Source organism: Oryctolagus cuniculus, chromosome 11 (genome assembly GCF_051225735.1).
Source record: "Oryctolagus cuniculus isolate XC-2025 breed Fujian yellow rabbit chromosome 11, ASM5122573v1, whole genome shotgun sequence".
NCBI lineage: Eukaryota > Metazoa > Chordata > Mammalia > Lagomorpha > Leporidae > Oryctolagus > Oryctolagus cuniculus.
The window spans coordinates 48,147,494-48,164,889 of NC_142877.1; the positions used below are offsets into that span (position 1 = coordinate 48,147,494).

At 40.8% G+C, this 17,396-nt stretch overlaps 1 long non-coding RNA gene and 1 pseudogene across 2 annotated transcripts in view; both read right to left on the reverse strand.

Annotated features, from left to right (window-relative positions):
• Positions 1 to 17,396, reverse strand: part of LOC149123446 (uncharacterized) — a 231,943-nt gene that overhangs the window by 131,511 nt on the left and 83,036 nt on the right. The window lies entirely within an intron of this gene.
• LOC149123448 (folliculin-interacting protein 2 pseudogene) overlaps positions 1 to 17,396 on the reverse strand; it is a 37,339-nt pseudogene that overhangs the window by 4,787 nt on the left and 15,156 nt on the right. The gene's annotated exons all lie outside the window — the stretch shown is intronic.

Here is a 17,396-nt window from a genome sequence, read left to right on the forward strand (position 1 = left end):
AAGTGCAGCCTCGGCCGCCTACAGAACTGCTAGGAGGCCCTGGCCAAGAAGGCGGCCTCAGAGATGCGCTTTCTGCAGGATCTGGTGTGTACCCTGCAGCAGGAGAAGCTGCAGGCGGGGGAGTGCGGCCTGCTATAGGCCCTGCCCGGCCCGTGGGCTCCTGCTCCTGAGCCGCTGGCCCTGGCAAAGCTCAGAGAAGTTCACAGCACCCAGCAATTTGGGGGCAGGAGCCACCCCTCCCTCATCCCCTCCTTTACCTGGCCCCTCCCGCTCCAGACTCAGCCCCTCTGTGGCTCAGGGAGGGCTGGGCATCCTCCCAGCAGAAGTGACCACTGCGTGGTTTAGCACAGTGCATGGAGGTGGTGTGGGCTGTGGGTTGTAGACTTGGGGATCTTGTGAACAGTCAGGGCCCCCCACTCCCTGGGAGAATCATGAAGCAAGACCCCTACCTTTTACCTGACACAAAAATCCACTCAACATGGATTAAAGACCTATAGGAACCTATGACCCGACACCACCAAACTATTAGAAAACATTGGAAAATCCCTGGAAGACACAGGTACCAGCAAAGACTCCTTGGAAAAGGCCCCGGAAGCACAGGCAGTCAAAGCCAAAATTAACATTTGGGATTGCATCAAATTGAGAAGTTTCTGTACTGCAGAAGAAACAGTCAAGAAAGTGAAGAGACAAACAACAGAATGGGAAAAATATTGCAAACTATGCAACAGAAAAAGGGTTAATAACCAGAATCTACAAAGAGATCAAGAAACTCCACAACAACAAAACACCCAACCCATTTAATGGATGGGCCAAGGACCTCAATAGACATTTTTCAAAAGAGGAAATCCAAATGGCTAACAGACACGTGAAAAAATGTTCAAGGTCACTAGCAATCAGGGAAATGTAAATCAAAATCACAATGAGGTTTCACCTCACCCCAGTTAGAATGGCTCACATTCAGAAATCTACCAACAATAGATGCTGGCGAGGATGTGGGGAAAAAGGGACACTAACCCACTCTTGGTGGGAATGCAAACTGGTTAAGCGACTATTGAAGTCTGTCTGGAGATTCTTCAGAAACCTGAATATAACCCTACCATACAACCCAGCCATCCCACTCCTTGGAATTTACCCAAAGGTAATTAAACTGGCAAACACAAAAGCTGTCTGCACATTAATGTTTATTGCAGCTCAATTCACAACAGCTAAGACCTGGAATCAACCCAAATACCTGTCAACAGTAGACTGGATAAAGAAATTATGGGACATATACTCTATAGAATATTATACAGCGGTAAAAAAAAAAACAATGAAATCTGGTCATTTGCAACAAAATGTACTGATCTGGAAAACATCATGCTGAGTGAATTAAGCCAGTCCCAAAGGGACAAATATCATATGTTCTCCCTGACAACTAACCAAGCACCAAAAAATAAACCTGTTAAAGTGAAAAGGACACTATGAGAAACAGTGACTTGATGAGCCCTTGTCCCAACTTGATGTACAATTTAATACTTTATCCCTTTTATTAATTTTTTTTGTCCTACTTAATTCTATTGGTTGAACTCTGTAATTAACACACAATTATTCTTGGGTGTTTAAATTTAACTGAAAAGTGATCTCTGTTAAATATAAGAGTGGGAATAAGAGAGGGAGGGGATGTACAATTTGGGACATGCTCAATCTGACTTGTCCCAAATGGTAGAGTTAGAAATGTGCCAGGGGATTCCAATTCAATCCCATCAAGGTGGCATGTACCAATGCCATCTCACTAGTCCAACTGATCAATTTCAGTTCACGATTGATCATACTGATAGGTCTAAGAATCAAAGGGATCACATAAATAAGACTAGTGTCTGCAAAACTAACTGATAGAATAAAAAAGGGAGAATATGATCTAACATGGGAAGTAGGATACACAGCAGACTCATGGAATGGCAGATGTCCTAAACAGCACTCTCGCTTCAAATCAACCCTTAAGGCATTCAGATCTGGCGGAAGAGCCCATGAGAGTATTTTAGGCATGGAAAGCCAAGATACCCTGGAGAAAAAAAAAGAAGACCTAAATGGAAGATCTCTGCGAGTGAGATCCCAGTGGAAAGAATGGGGCCATCAAAGAAGAAGGTACCTTTTTCTGAAGGGAGGAGAGAACTTCCACTTTGGCTATGACCTAGTCTAAATAAGATCAGAGTTGGCAAACTCAAAAGGCTTCCATAGCCTTGGCAACTCATGACAAGAGCCTAGGGTGTTTACTGATGCCATAAACAAGAGTGTCAATTTGTTAAATCAACAACAGGTGTCACTGTGCACTTACTCCTCATGTAGGATCTCTGTCCTTAATGTATTGTACATTGTGAATTCATGCTATAACTATTACTCAAACAGTATTTTACACTTTGAGTTTCTCTGTGGGTGCAAACTGTTGAAATCTTCACTTAATATATGCTAAACCGATCTTCTGTACATAAAGATAGTTGAAAATGAATCTTGATGTGAATGGAATGGGAGAGGGAGCAGGAGAGGGGAGGGTTGTGGGTGGGAGGGAAGTTATGGGGTAGGGGGAAGCCATTGTAATCCATAAGCTGTACTTTGGAAATTTATATTTATTAAATAAAAGTTAAAAATAAAATAAAATAAAATGATAGCCTGGGCCCAAAGCCAAGAAATCACAGTTCTTCTGTCTTGGTCTTTGGGGCAGCCTATAAGAGTAATCCACGTAAAGGTTTACAGTTATTGGAGAAACAAACTTCTCTTAATCTGAAAGATAAAACTTTCCCCTTTTCCTGAGCATTGGAAATGGTTGGTCAGTGTGACAGCTTCCTTGCTCATCCCAGCAGTGTTTCTATCAACTTGACATTGTGGCTTAGGAGACGGGGATTGAGAGAGAGTAATAGGATTTAAACTCCAATTCTTTCAGCTGCTGGCTAGGATTAGCGAATGGAAATAAATACACAGAACCCCTTTGCTGTTTTTATAAATCCCACCTTTGATGTAGGTTTAGATTTGAAACATCTGAAATTTCTCGAGAGATGACATAAAAATTGTTAATGGAAAGGTACAGAAAAACCTACCTTGGGTTACAGAATCTGTATCAGTTTTACTCCTAGACAGCATTTTGGGAAATGATCCCCATCAGATTTTATTATTACTAATTGCTCTGTAATCCTTCTTGAACAATGTTCAACAAATTGCTCCAATAAAAGCACTTGTAATAGCATTAAATCTCAATGTACAGCACATTAAGGACAGAGATCCTACATGAGGAGTAAGTGCACAGTGACTCCTGTTGTTGACTTTACCAATTGACACTCCTGTCTATGGCATCAGTAATCTCCCTATGCTCCAGTCATGAGTTTCCAAGGCTATGGAAGCCCTCTGAGTTCTCCGACTCTTATCTTGTTTAGACAAGGTCATAGTCAAAGTGGAGGTTCTCTCCTCCCTTCAGAGAAAGGTACCTCCTTCTTTGAAGACCTGTTCTTTCCACTGGGATCTCACTCATAGAGATCTTTTTGCCAGAGTGTCTTGGCTTTCCATGCCTGAAATACTCTCATGGGCTTTTCAGCCAGATCCGAATGCCTTTAGGGCTGATTCTGAGGCCAGAGTGCTGTTTAGGACATCCACCATTCTATGAGTCTGCTGAGTATCTCGCTTCCCATGTTGGATCACTCTCCGCTTTATTCTATCAGTTAGTAGTAGCAGGTACTAGACTTGTTTATGTGCTTCCTTTGACTCTTAGTCCTTTCATTATGAACAATTGTGAACTGAAATTAATAAGATAATCGAAAATGAATCTTGATGTGAATGGAAGGGTAGAGGGAGTGGGAGGGGGGAGGGTTGTGGGTGGGAGGGATGGTATGGTGGGGAAGCCATTGTAATCCATAGGTCGTACTTTGGAAATTTATATTCATTAAATAAAAGTTAAAAAAAATAAAAAAAAGAAATCTGAAAAAAAGCACTTATAAAAAAAAAGAAATTCAGAATCTCACAAAACAGAATTTCTAACAATAAAAATTGCAGAGTGGTAATACCCAAGAAATGGAAAAAAAGGTGAAATAATGACATTCAGTGCTGATCTTAAGATAAATTTGGGACATTTCAAAGTTTATGGAAAATGGAATTAAAAGAGATTGATTTTGATGCAAAAAGTATTGAAATCCACACATATAGGGGTTTTCTGAAAGTTCATAGAATGGGAATTATGAAAATCATGTGTGGATTTTAGAAGAGTTTTTCTGGAGAAGAAGTTCTACATCTTCTCTGTGGTGGGGATTAGACTATTGTAAACATTGTTAAAATTAATAAAACTAAACACTCAAATATGTGTGCTTTAAAATATAAATTAAATCACAAAAGATATATACATAGAAAGATATTATTCAATGTCTGACAGATGAGCAATGATTAAGGAGACTGAAAATCTCAAGAATTAGGATATAAGCAGGAACCTCATCTTCTACTGACATCATTATAATCACTCCAAAAGACAATCTGAACATATCGAGGTTAGTTTAATATATGGTTCCCTATTACTCATAAATTCCCCTTCAATTGTACACACACTACAGAAACCCATACATGTTTACAGCAATGTTGTTTTTAACGGTTAAGCGTTGAAGGGAACAAAAAAGTCTACCAAGATTTGAAAAAAATAAAGTACATGTCCACATAAAATGAACAAGGTTCATCTTCATCATGTTGGGCCAATATGAAAACCTACTATTGTTACATTCAAAACAGTTAAGGTGGGGATGATTATACACTGGACATTTATACGTTATGTATTTTAATGAAAACAGAATAAGAAACAATGAAAGTACGGTTCATGCATGGGAATAAAGCCATTTCTCTCCTCAACTTCACGCTTCCATCTAGGGGTCAGTCATCTAGTTTGGACCACAGTGACAAAAGACAGAACAATTTGTTCAGAAAAAATTGATACAAATTACACTAATGCTGCATCTAAACACCGCTGCTCAGTACCTACTCCATATACTTTCCAGGATTAAAGAAGGTCCTGCCCTTAATAGTAACCATATCGACACTGACCACAGCATGGGTATGTCATCTTCTAACTGTCTTATAGCTCCTTGAATAATCTGAGACAGGCTTACTGTACACACCTACCTGGTGAGAAACATCACAGTAGGTGTTGTGAGGCACATCAGAATGTATTATATTCTTGTGTGTGGCCAAGAGCTAATGAGGAAATTCATGAAATAGAACCACTCGGAGCCTCTGACAGATGAGTGTGAACCTGAGAGGGGCTCTCTCTGGTTTGCTTCAGGAGGGGAGACCCCTTTGGGAAGGCGCAGGAATTTAAACCTCTTACAGAGAGAGATTGCCACGGCCAGAATGTGGACAACAGTTCCTGGGTGGTTGGAGTGGAGATTTGATAGGAAGGTCTATAGACTGAGGCTGGAAAGTCAGGAAAATATGTATAGTGGAGGACTCTGAATAGTCTCATTGCAGAGTTCAAGAGTTATGCTATTTTTTTCCTTTTAACACAGGGCATTTCAGAACCTGCAACATACTAACATGCCTTGTGTCTCCCCAAGAAGTAGTGTAGCAGTGCAGTGGTTTCCCTCTCCCTTCCTCTCTCCCTCTCTCTTCCTCTCTTTCTGCCCCAATTTTTGTTCATGGAGTTCTGGAAGTCAGGTACAAAGATTCCTTGCCAACTGCAACTTCTACTTCGGGAAACCTACTTGTAAGGAATTTGACACTGATTCATAAGAAAAAGCAGTAATATATACTAACACAATCAGACCAGCCTACAAAATATTTTGAGCCTGTGCTTGTCATATATGTTCTAAAAATCACAAAATCATGAATTAGAAGATCATTTAGAATCCATTTGATGTTATTTAAATATCCTCTAAAAATCCATATATTTAATTGTTTAGCCACTGCCCTGTTGAAAAGGAACTCAATTGAAGAACCTCATTCTGTTTTCAGACTATATTAATTTCAGTTGAAATGTGTTTTCTCAGCTCCATGGGGGCTTATTTTAGGGCAGTTACTATAAGGTGAAACGTTTTCTACCCAACAGTCATTTATGTCCTTGAAAAGAAGCATCTCATTTCTCTCTAGTCTCTTTTTCCTAGTTCTTCCCAGTGTAGGTCATGTGGCACAGTTTCTACATCCTGCCCAGCCTGCTCATTCCCCTGGGACATTCCAGTTTGCCAGTTTTTCTCTTGACATCAGATAGTAGACATGCTCCATTCCAGTGCCATCTGAGCTCAGACTGGAATATTCTAAATTCTCAACTTTATGCATCCAAATGTAAAAATAAGAGTCATTTGGGTTAAATTGCACTCAATATTAAGTGTAGTTCTAAATTACTGAAACAATTTTCTCTTTTAAAAATAATTTATTAGGACTGTTATCATTATTACCTGCACTAAGTCCCCAGTGTCACACTTCACCTTTTTTTTTTTTTTTTTTTTTTTTTTTTTTTTTTACTTATTTGTGTCGCTCCCCCACTCGCGGAGGAACGACACCGGACCCTGCGCTGAAACATCAAGCCCCTACGAATGTGGATTTGATCCTATAGGATCAGCACGCCTACCATTCTCAATAAAATTTTTCCTAGCAGCCAATACATTCGTATTGTTCAACCTAGAAATTGCTTCTTCCTGTCCCATGAGCAGCACAATTCAACAACCTCAACCTAGTTCTCATCATAGTACTCATACTAATATCAATGCTAGCTTTAGGCTTAGCTTACAATGAAACCAAAAAGGATTAGAATGAATTGAATATGATAATTAGTTACTTAAAATAAATGATTTTGACTCATTAGACTGTGGTAATTCCATTATTATCAAAATGCCTTCAATCCGTATTAACATTTTCCTAGCATTTATCTTAGCACTTTTAGGAATGCTAATCTATCAATCTCAATATCTTCTCTTTTATGCCTTGACGGAATAATACTATCACTATTTATCTCAATTACATTAACAGCCCTAAATGCCCCCTTTACACTTTCCTTTATATTTCCAATTATCCTCTTAGTATTACAGCCTGTAAAGCTGCTGTTGGGTTAGCATGGCTAGTTACAGTCTTTAATACTTACTGCATCGAGATTATGTTCAAAACCTTAGCCTCCTACAATGCTAAAAATTATTATTTCTACAATTATACTTATCCCTAATTCATGATGGTCTAAGAATTCTATAATTTGTATTCACACGACCACGAATAGTCTCTTAATTAGCCTGGCTGCTCTTTTTCTATTAAATCAACCAAATGACACCAACCTAAGCTTTTCAACAACATTTTTTTCAGATGCCCTATCTGCTCTTCTCCTCATACGTACAGTTTGACTCCTTCCCTAATAATCTTAGTGAGTCAACATCATCTAGACAAAGAAACCTTAGTACAAAAGAAAACATATATTTCCCTTTTAATCTCTTTACAGGCATTTTTAGTTATAACATTTTTAGTCACAGAACTTATCTTATTTTACATTTTATTTGAAGCAACACTAATCCCCACACTAATTATCATCACACAATGAGGTGACCAAACAGCACGACTTAATGCAGGAACTTACTTCTTATTCTATACACTTATAGGATCTCTAGGATCTCTGCCACTTTTTTTGACAGATAGAGTTTTTTTTGTTTGGTTTTTTTTTTTTTTTTTTTGAGAGGCAGAGTGGACAGTGAGAGAGAGAGACAGAGAGAAAGGTCTTCCTTTGCCGTTGGTTCACCCTCCAATGGCCGCCGCAGCTGGTGCGCTGTGGCCGGCGCACCACACTGATCCGATGGCAGGAGCCAGGAGCCAGGTGCTTTTCCTGGTCTCCCATGGGGTGCACGGCCCAAGCACCTGGGCCATCCTCCACTGCACTCCCTGGCCACAGCAGAGAGCTGGCCTGGAAGAGGGGCAACCGGGACAGAATCCGGCGCCCCGACCGGGACTAGAACCCGGTGTGCCGGCGCCGCTAGGCGGAGGATTAGCCTAGTGAGCTGCAGCGCCAGCAGACAGAGTTTTAGACAGTGAGAGAAAGAGAGACAGAGAGAAAGGTCTTCTTTCCATTGGTTCACTACCGAAATGGCAACCACAGCTGGCACTGCACCGACCCGAAGCAAGAAGGCAGGTGCTTCCTCCTGGTGTCCCATGCGTGTGCAGGCGCCCAAACACTTCGGCCATCCTCCACTGCCCTCCCAGGCCACAGCAGAGAGCTGGATTGGAAGAGGAGCACTGGGACTAGAAACTGGCGCCCATATGGGATGCCAGCGCCGCCGGCGGAGTATTAACCTAGTGAGCCAGGGCGCTGGCGCCCCTCTGCCACTTTTATTTGCTTTAATCTATAGCCAAAACTTTACCAGATCTCTTTATGTTTTACTTATACAATTCTTAAATGAAGCACTGGCACCATCATGGTCTAACTCACTAATATGAGTAGCATGCTTAGTAGCATTTTTAGTCAAAATACCCCTTTATGGGCTTGATTATCAAAACGCCACGTTGAAGCCCCTATTGCAGGCTCAATGGTCCTAGCAGCCGTCTTACTAAAACTAGGCGGCTATGGCCTATAAGTATTACCATCGTGCTTAACCCACTCACAGAATAGATAGCCTACCCATTGCTTATACTCTCACTTTGAGGCATAACTATAACTAGCTCTATCTGCTTACGACAAACAGATCTAAACTCACTCACTGCTTATCCTTCAGTTAGTCATATAGCCTTAGGAATTGTCACAATTTTAATCCAAACTCCATGAAGTCTACAGGAGCCAGCGTTCTAATAATTGCCCATGGCCTAACCTCCTCTATATTATTCTGCTCAGCTAATTCTAATTATGAATGTATTCATAGCTGAACTATACTATTAGCACAAGGTCTTCAAACTGTCTTGCCATTAACAGCTGCATGATGACTACTTGCTAGCCTCACTAATTTCGCTTTACCACCTACTACTATCTTACTTGGGGAACGTTTTGTTATAATAGCATCCTTTTCATGATCTAATCTTACTATTATTTTAATAGGCACTAACACTAATAGGTACTAATTACAGCACTTTATTCCCTTGACCTATTATCTACCACCCAAAGAGGAAAATTTACATATCATACTAATAATATTTCACCAACATTCACCTGAGAACATACTCTAATAATGCTTCACCTAACTCCACTCCTTCTCCTACCTATTAACGCAAAAATGATTCTAGGCCAATATTCTGTAAATAGAGTTTTAAGAAAGGATTAGATTGTGAATCTAATAATAGAAGATTAACTCTCCTTATTTACCGAGAATGTCTGCAAGAAATGCTAACTCATGCACCCATGCTTAACTTCATGGCTCTCTCAACTTTTAAAGGATAGAAGTAATCCGTTGGCCTTAGGAGCCAAAACATTGGCACAACTCCAAATAAAAGGAACTAACTTATTCTCCACTTTAGTAGCTCTCTCAATCACCATTCTAGTTCTACCTATTCTAGCCTTGTTCACTAACATTTTTAATAACATTAGCCAATTTAATAATGTAAAGACTTCAGTATCATATGCATTTGTTATTAGGCTCATTCCAACCCTAATTTTTATTAGAACAAACCAAGAAACAATAATTTCCAACTGGAACTGAATGACCATTCAAACGCTTAAGCTAACATCTAATTTTAAACTAGATTATTTCCCTTTACTATTTACCCCAATTGCACTTTTCGTGACATGGTCCATTATAAACTTTTCCATATGATACATATACTCAGACCCAAAAATTAAACAATTCTTCAAATACTTATTAATATTTCTTATTACTATATTAATTCTAGTTACAGCAAATAATCTTTTCCAACTATTTATTGGATGGGAGGGCGTAGGAATTATATCATTCCTCTTAATTGGACGATTACATGGACAGATGCCAACACCAGGGCCCTACAAGAAATTTTATATAATCGCTTTAGAGATATCGGCTTTATTATAGCTACAGCCTGATTCGCCATTAACCTCAGTACATGGGAATTCCATCAAATATTTATTACAGACCACAATGTTATGATTCTTCACTAACTGGACTTATCTTAGCTGCCACAGGAAAATCCGCACAATTGGGATTACACCCATGACTGCCCTGAGCAATAGAAAGCCCAACACCAGTTTCAGGCTTACTTCTTTCAAGCACTACAGTAGCAGCAGACCATCTGTTAGAAAATAGCAGAACAGCCCAAACACTGATCTTATGCCGAGGAGCATCTGCGACCATTTTCACAGCCCCTTGTGCAATCATCTAGAAAACAGGTGTCACAAAATACACGCACTTTGTCCATTACAGACACTCTGTACGTATTAAAAGAAAATGCAAAGTGTTGAAATCCGTACTTAATATATGCTAAACTGATCTTCTGTATATAAAGAGAATCGAAAATGAATCTTGATGTGAATGGAAGGGGAGAGGGAGTGGATAAGGGGAGGGTTGCGGGTTGGAGGGACGTTATGGGGGGGAAGCCATTGTAATCCATATTCTGTACTTTGGAAATTTATATTCATTAAATAAAAGTTAAAAAAAAAAGAAAATCTCACTCAAATTAGAACATATGGAAAAATGGCTGAAAATATTCCCAATAGGAACACAGCATTCTATGACCTTTGACAATTCATCGCCTCCCAATTTCTCCAGACCACAGAACAAGCACAGGCTGTACAAGCCCCACAGACATGGCCAACAGTTCCAGACCCCAGAGATGCATTTCATGAGTTTTACCAAAAAGAGATTTAGAGAGCGATTTCACGACTTCTACATGTCACCTAGGCTTGCCCAATAACCAAGGGGCATCACGCACAAGACCTGCGGTGTTTCTAACTCTCCCCTGAGGCACCTCGGTGGCCTGGCCTCTGTCATTCCATCCAGGACCCCTGGACGCAGCCACAGTCGCTGGTTTGGAAAGGCCGTGCGTAAAGCAGAGAGCAGCTTCAGCATCTGACACACACAGGCCTCCCGACAACCGCCGGCACATCCTCCCGAGGGCGGCGGGCTTCTCAGAAGGCCTTCTCCCTGCCCACACCAGCGTCCAGCGGCGCCCAGCCCCCACCCCCCGTTCCGGCCCATGGCCACTCACCGCTCAGCCGCTGTCCTCCCGCGGGGCTCCTCTCCCTTCCTGGCCGCTCAGCTCACTTCCCTTCGCAGAGGCCTTGGTCCGGTCCCTCTTCCCGGGCCCGCTGAGGTGCTGGCCAGCTGGGACTCGGCACTCGACCCGGGCCCCACATCTGCTAGGCCCCAAGCCCAGGAGACCAGCCTGCGCTTGCGCACTAGAGCCCGCCTCCCCTGCTCGGCCCTGGAGCTGCCAATGGCCTCCGCGGCCTGACAGCACCTGCCAGGCTCCTGCCTCACCGCCGCGCACACCAAGGGCCATGCTCCCTGCACAGCACACAGGAGGACTGGAGCAGCCATTTGCAAATGCTGCCAAACTGCCAAGTGCAACATCACCCTCTACACTAACCACACATGCACACACAGGAATATACCTATGCATGCACACACACCATGCCACGTCACACACACACATGCACAGGCACACCACATGCACAGACTCAGACACCACACATACACCCCCCCACAGACTCAGAGACACCACACATACACACATGCACACACACACACTCACCCATGCACTGACACACAGACACCAACATGAACACATGCACTGACACACACCCTCCCACACACACAGACACCACACAGACACACAGGCACACACAGGCACACATGCACACAACCCACACACACTCACAGACATCACACATACCCACATGCACACACACATGCACAGACACAGGCACGCACACATGCACACATACCACAACATGCACACACTTGGAAAGCCTACATGTGTTCATTGATTGTACTGAATCAACTTCATCAATAAAATACCATTCTGAATACGATCCACCTGTAATCCCTAGGGTCCCTAGATTCTTGGTCGGGCAATATTTTTATAGCTTTAGTTTCGGTTTGGTTGGTTGTTGGGACAGGGTGAAGAGGATACACCCTTTGTTCTACCTGATCTGGGATAACTTATAAAGCCCGAGAAGGTCATCTATAGAACTGAAATCCACACTGTGAGAAGCAATGTCTTTGAACAGCCCTTGGTTGACTGTGGAGGAACAGTTTGATTTTTTCCCCATACAATCTGTTGAACACTTTACTTAGTAGAGACTTAACCCAATGTGCATATACTTAATTGAAATAGAACGTAGAAAAGAATAGGAATGGGAATAGGAGAGGGAGGAGGAAGAGGGGTGGGAGTGTGGGGCAGAGTATGGGTGGGATTGTGGGAAGATATGGTATTCCTAAAGGGGTACTTAGGAAATGCATGAAGTTTCTATTCCTTCAAGACAAGGTTTCTGGGGGGAAAACTCACTGCTTCAAAGTAAGGACTTAGCTGTCCACTATCCACACAGCAGTACAAAACTGCACACTAATATAATAGCTATCATTTGAACAGGAGGTAATGTGTTGATTAGCAGTGGCTAATATAGGGGTTTGTAGTGCTTTGTTAAGTTAAGCTTTTATTTTGATGTAGAATCTGGCATAAGGTTTACATTTAAGTGACATGATTGGATTAATCATTTTGAAGGGTCACTCTGGCTATCACGTGGAGAATAGACTACAAGGTAGCAAACCTAGAAGCAAGAGTAGTTAGGAGGATATCAATGGAAAATTACAGATCTATATCATGATTCCCAAGCAAAACTCACAGATACATGTTAACATGCAGATAAGTGGAAATCCCAAACAATCTACAAGAAAACTCTTAAGAGTCTGTAAATTCAGTAAAGGCAGAATACAAGGTCAACACACAAAATTCAGTTGTATTTGTATATACCAGCATCCAAAACAATAAAACGCCCTGGAATAACTTTAGTCAAGGAAGTGAAAGCTTTGTATATTGAAAACTAAAAGATATTACAGAAAACAATTCAAACTGACTTAACTATATGGACGGAAATCTCATGTCAGATGTTGGAAGATCTGCTACTCTTAAGATGGCAATAACATAAAAAGCAATCCACAAATTTAATGTACTCCAAGAAATGTCTTTCTTTTCTTTTTAACAGAAATTAAAAAATCAATTCTAAAATTAAAGGGCATTTAGGAAATGATAAAAAGTCTCAAACTTTTTATAATATTAAAAAGTCTAAAATAGCCAAAACAATGATGAAAAGCAACAAAGTTGGAGAATCTTACTTCGCAGGTTCAAAACTGACTACAAAGCTGTATCAACCTAAATACGCACAGGCATATAAACAATCATACAGATGAATGGAATGTGACTGAGAATTCAGAAATAAACTTACATAGCTACGGTCAATGAGGTTTAAAAACTGTTCAGAAAATTCAGTGAAAAAAAAAAACATTGTCTTCAGCAACTGGAGCTGAGGCAACTGGATAACCAATGCAAAAAGTGAAGCTGGATGCTCTATCTCACATCATATACAAAAATTAGTTCACAACTGCTCAAAAACCTCAATATACGAATTAGAAATGACAAAAGTCTCAGAAAAGCAAGCAGTAATTATTCAAGACCCTGGGTTTAGCAATGTGTCCTTAGATATGACAACAAAAACATATACAAAAAAAGAAAAATAGCTAAATTGCACTTCATCAACATTAAAAAATTTTGTATATCAATCAGTATATCAAGAATGTAAAATGGTAGACCATGTAATGGAAGAAAACAATTGCAAATCATATGACAGTACACCAAAAGGTTCACAGAAAAATGGAATTAAAAGAAACGCTTACTGTGGTGCCAAAAAAGTTTGAAATCCATGCATAATTTACTCACAATGCATCCTTTCCATGACCTTTTTTTTAAATTTAAGCCATTGTAATTCATAAACTGTACTTTGGAAATTTATATTTACTAAACAAAAAATATTTTACAATTTATTTATTTGAGAGAGTTACAGAGAGAGAGAGGGAGAGGCAAGTAGAAAGGTCTTCCATCCACTGGTTCACTCTTCAAATGGCTGCAACAGCTGGAGCTGGGCCGATCCAAAGAAAGGAGCCAGGAGCTTCTGCCAGGTCTCTCATGCAGGTGCAGAGGCCCAAGCACTTGGGTCATCTTCCACTGCTTCCCCAGGCCATAGCAGAGGGCTGAATCAGAAGAGGAGCAGCTGAGATATGAACCAGTGCCAATATGGGATGTGGGTTCCCTAGGTGAAGGCTCAGCCCATCATGCCACAGGGCCAGCCCCTTTTCCATGATCTTTTTGAAGTACCCTCATATACCTGATGAGGGCCTAGTGTCCAGAATAGGTAAAGAATTCATATGACTTAACAATAAGCAGACAACCAGGTGGCTGGAGTTTTGGCACGGTAGATAAAGCTGCCATGCTGGCATCCCATGGAACCGCCCGTTCCAGTCCTAGCTGCTCCACTTCCAACCCAGCTCCCTGCTAGTGCTCCAGGGAAAGCAATGGGAGATAGCCCAAATACATGAGTCCCTGTCACATCCTCTTGGGAGACCATGATGGAATTTCTGGCTCCTGGTTTCACCTGTCTCAAGCTTGGCCATTGCAACCATTTGAGGAGTGAACCAAAAGATGAAAGACCTCTTTTTCTCCCTCTCTCTCTTATCACTCTGCCTTTCAAATAAATAAAATAAATTTAAAGAAAAAAAGACAGGGGCCAGAGCTGTGGAGCAGTGGGTTAACGCCCTGGCCTGAAGTGCTGGCATCCCAGATGGGCGCTGGTTCTAGTCCTGGCTGCCCTCTTCTGATGCAGCTCTCTGCTAAGGCCTGGGAAAGCAGTAGAAGATGGTCCATGTCCTTGGGCCCCTGCACCCACATGAGAGACCCAGAGCAAACTCAGGGTTCCTGGCTTTGGATCGGCCATTGCAGTCATCTGGGGAGTGAACCAGAAGATGCAAGACCTCTCTCTCTGATTTTACCTCTCTCCCTAACTTTTTAAAATAATTAAAATAAATATTTAAAAAGACAAACAATCTAATTAGAAATAAGCAAAGGACTTGGATAGATATTTGTCCACAAAAAAACTTTCAAATGACCAACAAGTAAGTATAAAGATGATTAATATGATCAGTCAATAGAGAAATGCTAATTCAAACAAGATGTTACCTCATAATCACTTGGATGGATTAAAAAAACTCAAAAAAATAACAAGTCTTGAAGAGAATATGCAGAAAATAGAACCCTCACAGATTTCTGGTAGAAATGGAAAATACTGCAGCCTCTAGCTTGTCAGTTTCCCAAGAAGTTAAATAGGCACTCAAATCCATGTCAGCAGCACCATTCGTGGAAGTCAAAAAGGAGAAGCCATCCAAATGTCTATCAATGAATTCACAAATACAAACATTGTGATATGTACCTAAAATGGAATATTAGCCATAAAAGAAATGAGCACTGTCACATGCTATACCATGAATCGAGTCTTTTTTTAAAGATTTATTTATTTGAAAGTCAGAGTTACACTGGGAGAAAGAGAGAGAAAGGAGAGAAAGGAGAGAAAGGAGAGAGAGAGAGAGAGAAAGAGAGAAGAGATCATCCATCCACTGATGCACTCCCCAAATGAACGCAGCAACTGGGCTGAGCCAGGCTGACACCAGGAGCTTCTTCCAGGTCTCCCACGTGGGTAGCAGGGACCTAGGGACTTGGGCCATCTTTCCCTGCTTTCCCAGAATATATAAAGTGATCATGAAACTCCACAACATCAAAACAAGAAACCCAGTTAAGAAATGGGCCAAGGACTTAAACAGATATTTTTTCAAAGAGGAAATCCAAATGGCCAAAAGACACATGAAAAAATGTTTAGGATCACCAGCCATCAGGGAGATGCAAATCAAAACCACAATGAGGTTTCACCTCACCCCAGGTACAATGGTTTTCATACAGAAATCAACAAATAACAAATGCTGGTGAGAATGTGGGAAAAAGGTACCCTAACCCACTGTTGGTGGGAATGTTAACTGGTAAAACCACTATGGAGATCAGTTTGGAGATACCTCAGCAATCTGAATACAGACCTACCCTATGACCCAACCATTCCATTCCTGGGAATTTACACAAGGGATATGAAATCAGCATACGAAAGAGCTATCTGTGCCCCCATGTTTACTGCAGCCCAATTCACAATAGCTAAAACATGGAATCAACCAAAATGCCCATCAACTGAAGACTGGATAAAGAAATTATGGGATATGTACTCTATGGAATATTATACAGCGGTTAAAACAAATGAAATAAGGTCATTTGCAATAAAATGGAGAAATCTGGAAAAATCATTCTTAGTGATATAAGCCAGTCTCAGAGGGACAAATACCATATATTCTTTGTGATCTGTGGTAACTAATAGAGCACCTAAAACGTAATCTGTAGAAGTGAAACTGACACTTTGAGAAGCAATGACTTGAACAACACTTGTCTTGACTGTCAAGGAATAGTTTTTTTTTTTCCCTTTTCTCATTTTATTCGTTGAACTCTTTACTTAACATAGAGCTAATCATTTGTGTAAAGTCAACTGAAAACATATCTCAGTAAAAAATAAGAGTGTAATAAGAGAGGGAGGAGGAAGTTTTTAACTGTAAAGCTGTATAGTTCTGCATACATTCTTATGGACTTAGTTCTAAGGGCACAGTTTAAAAACTTGCCATGGGACCCCAAATCTCATTAAGCTGGGTGGTAAAAATGCCATCTTAAGTGTGAAAGTGATCAAATAGATAGGATTAAGTGTTAAAGGGATCATTTAAATAAGATCAAGTGTCTGGTAATAATAATAGGTAGAATTAAAAAGCAGAGAAAGTTACAACATTTTCAAATGTAGCCTTTTTCTTTTTTGCCCACTTCAGCCAGGGCTGGGCTAGGCTGACGATAGGAGTCAAGAAACTCCACCTGGTTTTCTATGTGTGTAGCAGGGAATCAAGTACTTAGGCCATCATCTGATGCTTCCCACGTGTATTAGCTGGATGCTAGAGAAGCAGAGTAGGTAGTACTTGAACCAGGCACTGTTATGGGTTGCAAGCATTCCAAGCAGCAGCTTAATCCACTGTGGCACAACACACACCTCTAATATAAACTTTCAGGTGGTATACACATAGAGAAAGTGTATAAATTATAAAAATATTGTATGATGAAAATGATAAAGTGAATTAGTACACAGAACAAAAATAGTAGCAGCATCCAAGAAACTCCCCCACGTACCCCCCTTCCAGTTGTTACCCATCCCCCAGGGTATGCATATCCTAATCTCTAACATAAATTTTTACCTGTTGTTTGAACTCTACATAAATAGAACCATGTAATAAAGACTCTGTGTCTGCTGCCTTCTGTTACATACTTGTGAGATTCATTTATGTTCTTGGATGTGGTTTTCATTCTCACAACTCTAAGCTCTTTTCACTAGGTACAAGTACATTAAAATT